General features: G+C 43.3%; 1 long non-coding RNA gene across 1 annotated transcript in view; it reads right to left on the minus strand.

The window, feature by feature from the left end:
- Nucleotides 1-844: 844 nt before the first annotated feature.
- Nucleotides 845-15,901, minus strand: part of LOC115571359 (uncharacterized) — a 64,990-nt gene continuing 49,933 nt past the window's right edge. The window contains exon 3 of the long non-coding RNA XR_003981913.1: nt 845-890. This is a non-coding gene — a long non-coding RNA (uncharacterized LOC115571359). The remainder of the gene's footprint in view (nt 891-15,901) is intronic.

Raw genomic sequence — 15,901 nt, forward strand, 5'->3', positions numbered from 1 at the left:
AATCTTTGTTTTGAGTCTCAGTAACAAAGGATAAAAGGACTACTGCTGTAAACTGAACAAGGTAACCTCTAACCTCATGTATCATTAAAACATAAATGTTTACATTATGAATTTAATTAAATGGTTTCAAGAAAGTACATCCCTGTATAAACACACTCCGGCCCTCTATGAACGCTGTCTCCAGATTTCCTTTCCTGGATCGATGTTCGGCGCCCACAGCCGTCAGCAGAGGACGTCCACAAACAAAACTGAGACACAGCAGAGACTCACAATAGCTTTTTCTTATTTTGTAACTGTTGTGAGGCAGAAAATCTACCTGTATCTGACGCTCTGTGAACCGATATCAGATCATCACACGGCGATCGATTTGAATCAGAAAACTGTTTTGTTTTTCAAACCCAGCCCTTCGAGGCAAACAAGCTCCTCATCTTTGTTTAATGATGTGACGTGACGACAGAAATGATCCACATCTGCAGCCCTCTGCAGACGGAGGCCCTGACATTGCCACAGGTGAGTAACCTTGGCCGTCAGAGGAAGCTGCTCCCCGCCTGGTTTACGGGACTGTTGGATGAAACCTCCCACCTGATGACAGATGTTTGGTCGTCTCGGTGAGGCAGCAGCTCGACTCCCGGAGCTGCGAGACGAAGAAAAAGTCCCTCCGGCTTCACACAGACGTTGTTCATGAGTCACGGCCGCTCGGCTCGCTGTCGGAGATCTAATGGAGAGAAAGCTGCAGCTTTATTGTGACGCGACAGCTGAGAAGACCAGGAAGTAAATCAGGATACAAACCGACTTGTAAAAACTCTTAACTGTTTATTTATAACAGACTGTGATGGACTCGGTTCTGGATCATCAGCACACGTCTGACAGTTTGGTTTTATTGAGTCCCTCTGGGTAAAAAAGAAAGCGTGATGAGGGAGTGTGTGTTTTGATTTATCAACATTCAGCATCATAAAGATTTGAAATATAGACAAACACAAGCTGATTTCAGCAGCTGCTCTTTATTCTGATAATGACTCTGATTTGTTTTGCCTTCGTTACATTAATCAGTCCGTCATTGTGCTGATGTGCTTGTTGTTGTGCCTGTCGGATCGTTTAACAGCGTCTCAAACTGCCTTTTTCTGCAGCCGCCACGGTGGCATTTATAAAAGCCGACGGGTTTTATATCTTTTGAGAAATCACGCCCACTTTACGCAGCGACTTCTGTCACTTGACACCATGAATGTGTTCAAGGAGCCTTTATACTGATGATTGTGACTCATTGAGTCGAGAGTAAACGGGAGGAAAAAGACACGGAGCTGTTGGAGACCTCCGGCATCACATCAGATCAGTATTTTATCTGAAGCACACTGAGGCCTTTATTTTGTCTGAACTGATCAGCGATGACGGATGATTGTCGCTCAGTTTGAAATCAATAAATGAAGACGACTCCTCATTCTTTATCCTGCCTACAAAGCTTCGACTGGTCGCCTGGTTCTCGAACTGGGAAAGCTGTTTCAATCACTGAATAACAACCGAAGAGTGGACGGTGATCGGGCTCGTGTGATCTATGAACCTGATCGGTCTGTAGATGTTCAACAGCTGATATGCGATGCTTTTAAATATTTCTGTATCACTCTGCAGATTTAAAACACTGTTTCACTTTAAGGACTGGTGTGGGAGGCCAGACAAGACGACGATCAATCAGAGAATCATAAATAAATAACCATGAAGCATAAAGTCGTCCTGCATGTCTGATTTCAGCTGTAGTGACAGGATCAGGCAAATCTAAATCAATCAGGAAACCAGAATCGGACTGACTGATGGAGCTAGACGGCTTTCACGTAAAACCATGTGATGATATTCACGAATATCCCGATAAAATAAAATATATAAAGATTCCCCACAGTCAACTTACTGTCACCAGATTGGATTTCTGCAGATATCAGACATGCAAATAGTTATTAAATCAATTTTGCAAATGCACTTTTTTTCCAACGTAGTAGCAGAAAACATCACATCACAACACAAGTCTCTCTCGTAGTGAAATCCACATATTATTCTGTAGAGAAGAGAAAGCAGACGATGTTTGCTAAAACCTAAACAGTCACCAGGAAGAATAAGAAACTGCTTAGTCATCTTTTCAGCCTTTCAGACACGCTTCATGCTGATATTAACACTCACATCTGGATAACATTACCAGCCCAGGATACAAAGCTAGCAGTTAACATTTCTGTGAACCACAGAAACATCCAACGTCGACTTTGTACCGAACGTGTCATATTCACATTATCTCAAAGCTGCCAGACAGGCGACCACAGCTCGAGTCTGCAGCGACACTTCAAGCCATTTTATTGGTGATAAAAACTTTTACACGGGAAGTCGGACCAAATCTGGTCACCAAAAACACTTTTACAAACCCTCGCCAAGTGTTTTTATGCCTAAACCCAAACAGCATTATTACAAGAGAAAATATCAACCGAAACAAATGAAAAGTTGTAACATAAGAAGCGTTCCGTTAATGGTTTTGCAGAAACGTTCTTAGCCGATATTTATTCTGGTGATTGTGTTGAAATTAAAGGAGTGGGACACGTCTCATCAAACACTGACAAACTCAACCTCCTCCAGAACTAAACCACCGCATGTAATAAACATGAGAAGATACTGATTTAAATCAAAGTGTTGCAAGCAAAACCTGCTGTGAGGTGATGTAACCCTCCAGTACATGTTTCCACTGCAGCGACTCTGTTCTGCCGTGACAGGTTTTAGTGTTTGATCAGCCTTTAATAGACTTATCATTTTAAAAATGACCCACTGAACTCAAATTAAATCCAAACCCGACCGACAGTTTTCATCTTTTCTGCACAAATTAAAGAGCCGGGTCCCAGAGAGAGATCGAGCTCCACGCTAACATCGCTTTCATCCCCTGCATCTCCAAATTGATTGGTTCCTCCACACACTCCCAGTCTGTGTGTGTGTGTGTGTGTGTGTGTGTGTGTGTGTGGTTGGATCCGAGCTCTTATTCCTGGAAGTGGAATTCATCACGGTGAGAAGTGCTGACTGGGCATCAGGGCAGGCTGCGGGGGGTTTCCCCTCCTGCACGGGGAGCTGATAGAGTCCATTTGTCATGCAAGGAGGGCGACTCGCTCCTGCAACACGCCGCCTGAATGTCAAACTAATGGAGGCATGTAGGATCACAGCCAGAGGAAACTCCAGGTCGCTGCAGCAGACTCTCCACCACCACCTCGGGAAATATAAAGTGGGATCAGGGCTTCACCTGAAGGGAGGGAGTCCCCTCAAAACTGTGTCAGAGAAGGGCTTAAATTCTGTTCAAGACATTTTAACAAACCGTGGCTGCGTTTCACAAAAACATCCCGAGGCTGAAGGTAGCTCGTAACTAGACGAGTGAGGAAAATGAAAACAGAGCTACAAATGATGTCTCCTGAGGTTTTAGTTTAAGAGGAATTCACAAAGCATGTTAGAGCGGTATGAACAGAAGCCCCGCCCCTTCAGTCACAGAGACACAGTGAGATGAAGAGGTCGGTGTGTTTAAAAGGGAAAGTTAAGCCCGCAATCCACAGCACACGTGTATAAATGCTCACCGCGACGTAGATCAGTCCTGTTCAACTTCTTTATGAGAAGAGCCAGATTTAAATAAAGCAAAGTGCCGAGGGGCCGGACTCTTACACTCCTGATGCAATATTCATTGTTCCTCAACTTCAAGTATTAGTTTTCACAATTAAAAAATAAATGTTACATAAAAGTAAAGAAAAGAACAATGTGCAGCATTTGTTACTAAAGTATTTGGCCTCTGACAGATTGCCACACTTTCATCTTTCAGATCATCAAACAAATTTTAATATCAGACAAAGATAACCTGAGAAATTACAAAAGTTTTTAAATGATGATTTCATTTATTAAGGGACAGAAGTGATCCAAACCAACCTGACCCTATGTGAAAAAGTAACTGCCCCCTAAACATAATAACTGGTTGTGCAACGCGTTTGTGAAAACTGGCAATGAGTCTTTCACATCGCTGTGGAGGAATTCTGGCCCGCTCTTCTTTGCAGAATTGTAATAATTCAGCCACACTGGAGGATTTTCGAGCATGAATGGCCCGTCCCAAGGTCTGGACTTTGACTAGGCCACTCCAAAACCTTCATTTTGTTTTGTGTGAGCCATTCAGAGGTGGACCTGCTGCAGAACCCAAGTTCACTTGAGCTTAATGTCACAAACTGATGGCCGGACATTCTCCGTCAGGATTTTCTGGTAGTGTGCAGAATTCATGGTTCCATCAGTTGCGGTAAGTCGTCCAGGTCCTGGAGCAGCAAAGCAGCCGCAGACCACGACACCATCACCATGTTTGACTGTCAGTATGATGTTCTTTTTCTGAAATGCTGTGTTAGTGTTAAGCCAGATGTAACCGGACGCACACCTTCCAAAAGTTCCACTTTTGTCTCGTCAGTCAACAGAATTTTTCCCAAAAGTCTCGGGGATCGTCAACATGTTTTATAGTAAATGTGAGACAGACCTTTGTGTTCTTTTTGGTCAGCAGTGGTTTCCGCCTTTGAACTCTCCCACAGATGCCATTTTTGCCCGGTCTCGTTCGTATTGTTGAACCACTCGAGGCCTGCAGTGCTTTAGATGTTATTGAGGCTTCTTTTGTGTGCTCCTGAATGAGCTGTCGATGCGCTCTTGGAGTCATTTTGGTATGCCGGCCACTCCTGGGAAGGTTCACCACTGTTCCATGTTTTCTCCATTTGTGGATAATGTCTCTCACTGTGGTTGGCTGGAGTCCCAAAGCCTCAGAAATGGCTTTGTAACCCTTTTAAGACTGATAGATATCGATGACTTTGTTTCTCATCTGTTGTTGAATTTCTTTGGATTGGGGCATGATGTGTTGCTTTTTGAGATATTTTAGCGTACTTCATGTCGTCAGAGAGGTTCTGTTTAAGTGATTTCTTGATTCTACAGGTCTGTCAGTAATCAGGCTTCAGTGAAATTGGACTCAGCTTTCCAAAAATGTAGTAAATCACACTTAATTCATGATTTAACAATGGGGGGCAATTACTTTTTCAAATAAGGTCAGGTTGGTTTGGAAAGCTTTTTTCCCTTAATAAATGAAATCATCATTTAAAAACTGCCTTTGTATTTTCTTTGTCTGATAATAAAATTTGTTTGATGACATGAAACATGTAAGTGTGACAAAAAAGTGAAAACAAAAGAAATCTGTACGGGGGCAAATACTTTTTCACAGCACTGTAGCTAATGAACTGGCTAATTAACCTACTAACAATATGACGGTTGTTTAAGGGCCATATTTGTCCCACAGGCCACCAGGTGAACAGGTCTGAAGTAAACCACCTGTGTAGTTTATGGCGTCGGCTCTGCACAGAGCCAATGTGCATCATAAATCAGTCTGAAGGTCAGTGGCATCGCACGACAATCTCACGGTCTCAATTAGAGGATTCATTCTGCTCACGCGTCGTAGATAATAATGAAGAAACAACGTTGAGTGAAGACGATGGAAACTACAGTCAAGAGTGAGACAGAAAACATTCCTGTTTTACAGCCGGTGTTTTTATATTTCTACCGTTTCATGGTTCAGATGAACCCTGAGGTCCAACAGGCCCAACGGCTCTGATTAAACATCCCGCCTTCAAAATAAAAGCATCCATTTGTGGCTGAAAACAGACTCCTCTAACCCTGAACATGGAGATCTCTCTGCTTCATTATTCCTGAAAGGTATAAATGAATAAAAAAAATCTGCTGCACGTTAACATCATTATTATTATTATTATTGATAAGATGAGGTGAGAATCATTAGTCAACATGTCGGCTGCCTCTGACGTGTCGACACCTTTAAAACTAATTGCAGGTTGTGAATCATTGATCATATTCTGCACACACTGCCTGAGGCGTCGAGATGCCACACACACACACACACACACACACACACACACACACACACACACACACACACACACACACACACACACACACACACACACACACACACACACACGCACACACAGGACTGGAGGGAATGAATGAAACAGTTAAAGAATACATTCATGAAGAGCTACGAGTCTTCTTCGCTGAATATTTCAAACGTTTCTACATGAAAAAAACAAACATGATGAATTAGAGATTAGAGAGCAACACAGAGTTTTTATTTCTGCAGAAAGTATTCTCAGTTAAAGTCTGAGGTCTGAGGATTAACCACGGCAACAAAGACGCCGTTTCCTGAAAGACTCCTGTTGAATTATTAAAGCGTCATTCTCGTCGCTTTGGGAAACACAAATTAAATCAAGTTCAACTCCAACTGCTTTTAATACTCAGGCACAAAACATGAGCGAGTAAAAGCCAAAACATCTGAGATTTATATCAAGACAAAATATGTGTAATCAAAATTTCATTAGATGATGGAAATGCTGTTGAATGAACTACGCGACAAATTGGCGGATTTGCATCCTGAACACCTGTAGACGTGTGCAGAATCATCACATTCTTGGATTTAATGAGAAAGAAGCTGATAAACATTGAAGTCGGCTTCCTACGTTGGATCCGTTCATTCAGAGTGAAACCACAACAAGCCAGAGTAGAACTACGAGGGGGAGTCGCGTTTAATGTAACACGTCACAGTCGTAACTCGTTAACCTGATGTATAAATCAACATGCCATTAAACGCACCAAAGATAACATAAATTAATTGTAAAGTTAAATTGATATTCTGTTTTAATTTGCCTGTTGCCTTACATTACCTCCTCCTTTTTATTTACTTCCCCTTTTAAGTTTCTACTAAATGTTTTACGTATGTATTTATTTAGTATCTTCATCTTTAATGAAGGAAAGGTTCCTCTGCTGAATGCATAAAGAATACAGCATGTGAGAACTGACTGGAGGAAAACGCAGAAGCAAAACAAGAGATAAATAAATATGTCAACTAATGTATTAATATAAAAATGAACACCTTAATAAACACATTGGAAATTAAATATCAGGAACTTGTTTTTAATATTATTCTAGGTTCATTTATTTTCTTCTTAATCTATATTTGAGTTTGGCAGCTTCAGTCCTGGATACAGTTTTTGGTCCAGGAGTGCAAAATATTCACATTTTCCTCAGCAGTCCTGCTCCGGTTGAGAAGCTTACATTCTGGGATAAAGTTCAGGTTGCTGTGTTCAAGTTTATTTCAAGGTAAAACAACCTGTTTGATCACATGTTCACGAATGTTAGACAAGATCTAAAGACACTACTGTTTCATAGTTACATTATCTAATATAAAAGGCATTCATGAAAGATATCAACACACATCTTGGACACATTTATCATCACTTGAAGGTGAAACACAGGGCTGGATGCTAACGTTAGCTAATGGGTTATTAAATAGGTCGATCCATCTTGAAGTCCGGCCCGATGTGTCTCCAGACTGTTTAAAGATGACTGACAGGTGAAAATGTTTCAGTCGAGTTATTTCCCGTCTTGGCGTTGCACTAAACAAAAGCTGCTTGGGATTTATGTCTTTTCTTGTTGCCTGGCAGAGTTTCTCACTTGATTTTCTGCGGTGCCATGAAAGCAGCAGAAAGCACAGCGGATGCTTAACATCCCTCCCAGAATGCATCCTGCTTCTCCGCAGTTTATTTAAGGCACCTGCCGTCTCAGGTATTAATCAGCCTCTGATTAGACAGCAGGACTGGAGAGCGAGAGGGGTCGGGGGGGGTCACGAGGTCCGGAGATGGGAAACACTGTCTTAGAGAAATATTCCATCAGCAGCAGCAGCTCTCCAGTCGCTGATGTGTTCGGGTCCTTAATGTCGTGGGAAATTACACGATTGAAATTCAGCTCAGCTGCTTGAATCTCCCAGTTCATTTGCTTCAGACCTGGATGGCTGCTCTGCCTCATGTCCTGGGATGTGGAGTAATTATTACACGGCCAGTCTGGTTTATTCTGTATAATTGCTTCCCAGTGTTTTCCTGCCATAAAGTGGCTGGTTAAACACAGCAGCACTAATACGAGCCTCTCAGCTTCCTCTATAGGCAGAAATGGAAAAATATAGAGATGATTCAGACCACCAGCATGAAGAAGGAGACATTACTCTCGCCATGTCAGGAGATAAACCACCACTTACTGTTGTCTCTGACTTCTGTGGACCAGACGAGGTCGTTGTGGCCTCGGGATTCTGCTAAATTAGTCTAAAACCGAGTGTTTCTGATGAGTCTGACATAAAAACTCCTGAGGTCGTTTTAACCCTGAGCCGCTGACGGACAACCAGACGGATCCACGAGCTCGGGTTTCATTTGACCCTGCGTCCTGTTTGTGACGGGCCAATCACAGCCGTTTATCTTAAATGGTGCGTGTTTGATAAGCAGACTGACAGCAGCGTCAAACCTTTGGCTGCTCTCATTGGCTGAGAGTCCGTCTAACTGCGTCCAATCTTTGGGTCCAATCAGGCTCACAGAACTCAGAACTTAATGTCAAACTGCAGATCTGATCAAATATCAAATCAAGATTATTTGAAGTTACTGTTTATCACCATGAATGAAACTATGATACAGAGGACTTTCATGCCCCACCATGGCGGTTCAGGTGCTGGTTCGGAGCCGGTGCCTCATCTAGAACCAGTCTGTCGGAACAGAAAGAACTGGTTCTCAGCAAGAAAAACTGGTTCTAGAGTAGAGAACCGCTTACATCTGGGGCTGGGGGCGGAGTTATCCTGACCAGGGACCAACTAAAACCACCATTTTTAAAAACCAGAGCAGGAGACACTCGAGAATAAATGAAAGATTTCAACTATTTTAAACACGAGAATCACAATCTTTATCGGGGACCCACTGAATTTCCCTGAGATCTAATCATTTTTTGGCTCCTGCAGGTTTTCAGCTTCCTTCTCTGCCGTCACACACAGCAGATGCAAAGCAGTCTTTAAATTAGACCTTGCATCTTGGCCAGGCAGAAGCAGAATGTTTTCCTTCTCTCAGGAGGAAAAATAAATAAATCAGGTACATGTTCGTTTGGCATCTTATCCGTCACTAATCTGCTGTTTACAAGGTCGAGAAAGAACCGCTGAACTCAACCTCAATCCATAAATGTGATTAGAAATCAGGTAAGAAGTGAATTGGAAACAACGTTCAGGGTGCCAAGTCGAATATATCAGAACATCCAGTCAGAAAAAACAAGCAGGACGATGAGGGAAGTGCTGGAAACAGGCAGGAAAACACCGACATGTTATCAATTCATACGAACGTGTTAATGGCGTTCCTCATTCTCAGAGGGTAACGATGTATTAGACGCCTCGCTTGGACATGAAGTGACTCTGCTGGATACAAACAGAGAGGTAGAAAATGAACAAAGCCAGCAGAGGGTTCGAGGGGTTAATCCTGCTCAGACCACAAATCTGGTACTTTACACAATTACCGAACAGTGGACGAGCATCTTGATCACCAGCGCCGTAAAACCATCAGAGGGCCGCGGCGGCATCGCTCGTTAGACGAGATGAGATGAAACCTGAGTGATCCCCGTAGGGAAATTAGGCCCTTACAGCAGCAAAAGGTAATGGGACTCATCAGGGCACAACGACAAATAGAATACAGGCTCACAAATAGAGTATTAAAAAAGCAATAAAAGGAAGAGACGGTGCATTTAAAAACAATTTGGTGCCTGGAAAAACAGAGAAAATGCTGCAGGAGAAAAACGCTGCTGCAAATGTCTTCACGGAGACGACTTCATAAAGGACCGCTCTGCTGCAGTGTGGCGGCTCGCACGGTTACCACGGCAACCAAGTGAATGACACAAGACGGAATAAACCAGTTTTGTTGCCGTTCAAAGAAGTTTTTACCCTTTTATGATTTCATGGAAATAAAAAACATTTAACACAATAAACGAGCCGTTGTTTTGGGATTCAGCGCTTCTCACGATGACGACGGCAGAAAGAAAGTGGTGGATAAAAACTGCGACCGTGTGCGAGGACAACTTTTACTCCCCGCAGCATTTAAACAGCACCTCAGTGAAAGGTCAGACACAACGAAAGCACAAAAGGTCCTACAGATGGCAGGAACGCTGTGTTCTACTGACAAGAATATCTATTTATTTAATTAACATTTGACAATGAATGAATGAATGAAAGCGTTTACGTTCACATTCGTAAACCTCTTTAGAAATGTCTCCTGACTGCCACAATGATGTGAAGTCGGACTGCTCATCTTCCAGCTGTTGCATGGTAACTTGAACGTGTCCTTGAGTAGAAAACATTTCTAAAATACTGTAAATAGTAATGTAAACAAACATGGATTTTGTGAACAGCTCCACTCTAATAATCTGCCCTTATAGAAACATGTGGAATCGTTCTGGAGATGCCAAAGAAACAGCCTGAGGTCGGAAGTCTGAACACGGCCTCTGAGATCTGTTAAAGGTACAAATTCACAAATCAAACATTCAGCAAAACTGGACTCACTGCAACAGCACCGAACATCTGTGCTCCATGTGGCCGACTGAAATACTTCAGGTGTCATCATAGTTTACGGTCTAAATCTTTGGTTTCACGTCTTCTTCATCGACAGCATCATGTTCGTTTTGTACATTAAGGTCATTTAAAGTAAACAGAGACGATAAAGCAGGATGTGTTTTAGTTCAGGACCACCACGTCGCTGCCGCAGCGTGTCCTCAGGTTCAATCCCATCAGGAGATCCTCCACAGCTCCACCCTCTTTACAAACACGGTCGGCCTGGGCTCCCAAACAAACAAGATGGCGACGGCTGTAATCCCAAACTCGAGGCTTCAAAAAAATAAACAAGACTCTGTCCTCCTGTGAACTTGAGTAAATGTTCATCAGACCTCCCTCCTCGTCCTCAGACACACAGTTTTATGAGGTGGATCAGGGTCATCTAACAAGCAGCGAAACAAATTACAGCTCGCAGGGATAAAAACTGGAGATAAAACAATAAGATCAACTCTGACTCTTCTGTTTGTGAGCGTGAACAAAAGTCCTGAACTCCTAATTGGACTTAAACTAAACTCCTCGCATCTCTGACTGTCTAATATTTGCGGGCAGCTCTCGTTAATCAGCTGTTCTGTCTGATGGAGTCGCGTAATGAGATATCAATACAAACACAGGGAGCGGTCTGTCAGTATTACTCTCCCATTAATAAACATTATTTCCTCCAAGAGGATAAACAATGGATTAGGATTGTTTGCTCTGTCGAAGTGTTAATTATACCGCTGTTGATTAAAGCGAGCGTCCCCCTGAAACCCCGAGTGTGTGTGGTTTGTAAGAAAAGGATCTGAGGAGGTGAGAAGGTGAAACAAAGCCCAGAGGAACGAGCTTCATGTCGAGGAGATAATTACACAACCAGAATTTTCATGTCGGATTGTTTTTTATTCCACCTTCACTGCCCATCTTCTGAAGAAACACTGCTGCCAATAATGTAACCGAGCTTCACGTCACTGAGCAGGTTTAATAAGGAAATAGTAACTGGGTCGTGGAGACGTCACTGTACGCTGCTGCTTTAATATTCCCCTGAATAACAGACCACAAGCAAAGCTCACAGTCCAGTATCTGGACAGTCGTGACCTCATACTCTGGGTCCTGTTCTGTACCTGCATGATTTAGTACAAAACTTCTTTCTTATCAACTTTTCTCCCCCTCGATGACTCAGATGGGACGTTCTCTAATCAGAAAAGACATTCTGACTTTGGACAGAGACCCTCCAGAGTCCAGAGGATCAGATAAATATGGATGAAAGCCTGAGATCTTCTGCAGGCGGAGCTGTCGGGGGGTTAGGAGCCAATAAATGGCTCTGAATATTAAGAGGTCCCCCAAAAAAAGGGATTTTCCTTCAATGCTCGACTTTCATTTTACAGACCGATGCACACAGATGTTGTTCTCTTCCAGTGGGGTTCAGACATGCTGGATTAGCCTTTCATTATGTTTGGGACTGATGAATGTTTCGGCTATTTTCTGCTTTCATTGACAGATTAATCTTTAAGTGTAAAATGCTGAGACGTCCTCATTCCTCTACGACCGAAACAACATACATGACAACGACACGAACACAAGACAGTAAGAGTAAATATTCACCAGTCTAACTTGTCTCCAGGACTCCATATTTATTTTTTGGGACTTTCAGTAAAGATGTTTTGTTGTTGACATTGGTAGATTATCTGGATTAGTACAAATTAGCAGGTCATTGGTTTTATGTCCTGACAAACAGACTTTACAGAGATGAGGGTATTTGACTTTATCCTGGTGGCTTTTAGACAACTTCACATAATATTCACCAAAAATAAAGATTCCAGAGTTCAACAATAAACAACAAAGTGTAGAAATTCAGTTCACTACTAAGTTCAGTTCCTTTAATCTGTCCACAGTGAACCCTCGTCCTGAAGAAACCACTAAACAGAAAATAAACCAACAGCTCCTCCGGCACCAGTCAGCTGATCGTCTTTGTCACAGGAGAACGCTAAGCTAGCTGCAGGCTAATGCTAATGCTTTTGGTTTTTGGGTTTTGAAGTACGTGATGAAGACGGAAAGATATACTGTAGAATCACAAATTGATTTCAATTATTAAAATCGAGAGGTAACATTCACACCTTGGAGCTGCAGGACGAACATCATCCAACCACCATGAGATCAGAAACACAGATAAAAAAAAAAATGTATTTCACGTTGATACCCGCTCCACATTATATAATCTATAAACTGATTAGCCAATTAATCAAGTTGCCATTCTACGGGATTTGAATGTTTTAAGAATAACTGAAATTGTTTGCGGTTTCTACATCTGAGGATCTGATGCTTTTAATGTGAAGTTTTGGACTGAAGGACCAATCGTATAAAGACGCCTCCTTTGCTTTGGTACACACAATTTATAGACAACATATATCTGTGAGTGTACCTGAAGGTCTGAGCTGAAGTGGTCGTGCTTCACATCCTCCATGAGAACACAGGTGAGCTCCACACTGTGACCGAACCTCTGCACATCTCACAAACAAGCCGTTTTGGCTTCAGCTGTGACTGTTTGCTGCCAAATGCTCCGAGAGTCAACACATTACTCTGTTTCCTAATGGACCAAAAAGTTGTTTTTCTAGTCATTTTCTGAGTGGTGAGGTGGCCGGGCAGGGTCTAAATCTGGTGATAAACTTCTCTCCTCCTCCTCGTCGGTTCTCTCCATCCTTCATCTGAGCCCCAGCTGAACGCCGGCTCGTGTCACGCCAGTATCTCATCATTAACTTCCACCAACACTGTGAGAGCAGAATGGATAGCTTCGCTTCCCGTGTCGTCACACCGGGAATGGGCTTTAATGGACCGTCAAAGGAGGAGGCGGCGCGTGTGTGTGTGTGTGTGTTCCTATATCCGAGCTCACAGTTGTTCTTCCTCTGTCTGAAGTGTTGCACATACTTGCATGTAAAAAGACGAGTAGGAACAAAAAACGTAGATAAAGTCAAGAAATGCTGTTTTTCAGGAGAGAGCCAACATCATCCCGTGGAATATTTTCTTTGGACTGGTTTCTGCGACTGTTCAATATCAACATTTCAGAGATACGGGTCACCGGGCATCATGTTTTCTGTCACGCTCTGACTGAATACTAACGACGTCGCTGTGGTTCAGCAGAAACCACCACGCTGTTTACTGCGAGTCGAGAAGTAGAACACACGCCTTTTCAAGTTGTCTTTCTTAAGAGCTTGTTAATTCAAATGTTGGACATTTAATGATGTATCTCATGTCTTCAGTCTGAGGTAACCACACACCTTCATACAGGTATTTCACTGAAAAACTGCACATCCGGTTCGCTCGTCTCAAACACTAACTGCAGACTTCACCACTGTGTAGTCGTCATGATGTTAATCTGAGATTCGTGACAGGCGGAAATAAAACTCATAATCTTAAACTCCTCCTGTGACATCAGGTGTGTTTGAGTGTTCTGGTGATGGATGTGAGTCAGCAGAGGTCCTCACAAACACAGCAGTGTGAATATTTTGTGTGTGAGTTCACCGTCGTCCATCTTTATTTCAGTGTGTATCCTTCATTACTTTGTCTCATCAGGCAGGTAAGGAGCCACAGCGACAGTGTGTGTGTGTGTGTGTGTGTGTGTGTGTGTGTGTGTGTGTGTTGATAAGATGGATGAGAGCTCATCAGGGCCTGGCAATCACTAAACTTTCTTTTCATTTCTCGCCGTCTTTGACTCTCTCCATCCATCATGCTGTCGTTCTCTCGTTCCGTCTCTGTTCTATTTTTAAACATGCAGATCATCATCCAGGTGAAAACGTTCCCACGTCCACACGAGAACTTCTCAGGAACTCACTGAAACTGTCCTTTTAATCAAGAGAGCAAACCGCTCAGACGTACAACAATCGGAGGTGATAAGTCGTGTGCAACTTCAGGTTCTGTGTGCGTCACAGCCTGATGTATCTTGAAAACAGTACAAAACAAAAATAAAATGTAGCGCGCAGCTGAAATTAAATGAGTCTCAGTCATCACCGCGAGCGAGCTAGACACACACACAACTACTCACACACACACACACAGCAGAGCATCCACACAGCTCAAGTTCTGCCAAGACCCGACAACTCCTGCTGACAAGTCAGAAACACTCTCTGATTGGTCGACAGAGGAATTATGGGATTGCCAGTGGGTGGCTAACAGCCATGCTAGCGTTTTCTGAGCGGGAGCCCGGTATGCACCTATATGATCTTTATTCATTTGTTTATAAATAAATGTCAACTGAAAACTGACTGATTCTGACTTAATATAACCTGATGTTTTATGTAACAGAGATCATTTTTAAAAAGATGTCCTTCAGCTCAGTCAGGACAATCTGATGCCAACAGAAGTTTAGAAAAAACAAGAAAAGGTGATGAAGTAGAAGCAGAAGATCTCCACACAGCAGCACATTACTCTGTTTTTTATCCAAAGCCAGGAGGATTTCAGGTGATTGAACAGGTGTATGTTCAACAATGGAACCCTTCACCTTAAAGCTGCGGGCCGGCGTCTCCGTCTTAAGAGGGACTGACATTAAGCACAGCTCCCGAGGTGAGAGTGCTCTGTTAGTTTTCCTTCGTGGCTCGGATGATAAACTGGGAAGGGTTCGAGGGATCGGCGACGTTTTTCGAGAGCGGCGCAGGGAAATGAAGCGGAGGGCAGCAGCCAAGTCAATTTATTTCACCTGGAACATGCAGAAAAGCCAGAGGCCGTGTTTTATCAGAGAGAGGAGGGAGAACGCTTAGGGAGCAGAGAGGCTCGCAGAGTCAGTGTTCATAAATTAGAAGCTGGAGGAGACGGAGCCAGTAGAAGAGATAGAGTAAGGAAGACTAGGCAGGTAATGAAGTGAGGAGGAGGACGGGAGGACGGAGCAGAGAGGAGGGGATGTTTGCTCCGTTGTTTCTTGTTAACCTCCAACAGCCCATAATTCAGGCCTCGGGGGGGAACTGAGGCTCTCGTATCGACAGGGACAACACTGTTTTACATTAACTGGCTGGCTGCGGCGGCTGATTAGCTCGCCGCCTGCAGGCTGGCTGGAGGACGGGCTGTTGAGTCGGGCTGTTGCTACACTTGCTAATTAGCTGGCTTGTTTGCTGGCTCAGTGGCCGGCGAGGGGCTGATACCGCTGGCAGCTGGAAGGGCTGAGTGATTAGACAGTGTGTTGGTGGGCTGAAGGGCCTCCAGTGGAGTGACTCGAGCTAAATGACACTCTGGCTGCCGGACACACGGACTGGATGGACTGAAGACTGAGCCTCTTCATGTATTAGCTGGTAGACTGGCTGCTGAGATGGTTTAGAGGCTGAAAATGGTAAAATGACCAAATCTGCAGCCAAGACTTAAAGCTTATTGTCACGCCAGTTGTTCAAGTGTACTCCTGTGAAGTACTGGTCATTGTTGAAACCTCTACTAAATTCATGAGAGCTTGTACAATCCTAAAGCTGGACT

This window comes from Sparus aurata, chromosome 20 (assembly GCF_900880675.1).
Source record: "Sparus aurata chromosome 20, fSpaAur1.1, whole genome shotgun sequence".
Lineage (NCBI taxonomy): Eukaryota > Metazoa > Chordata > Actinopteri > Spariformes > Sparidae > Sparus > Sparus aurata.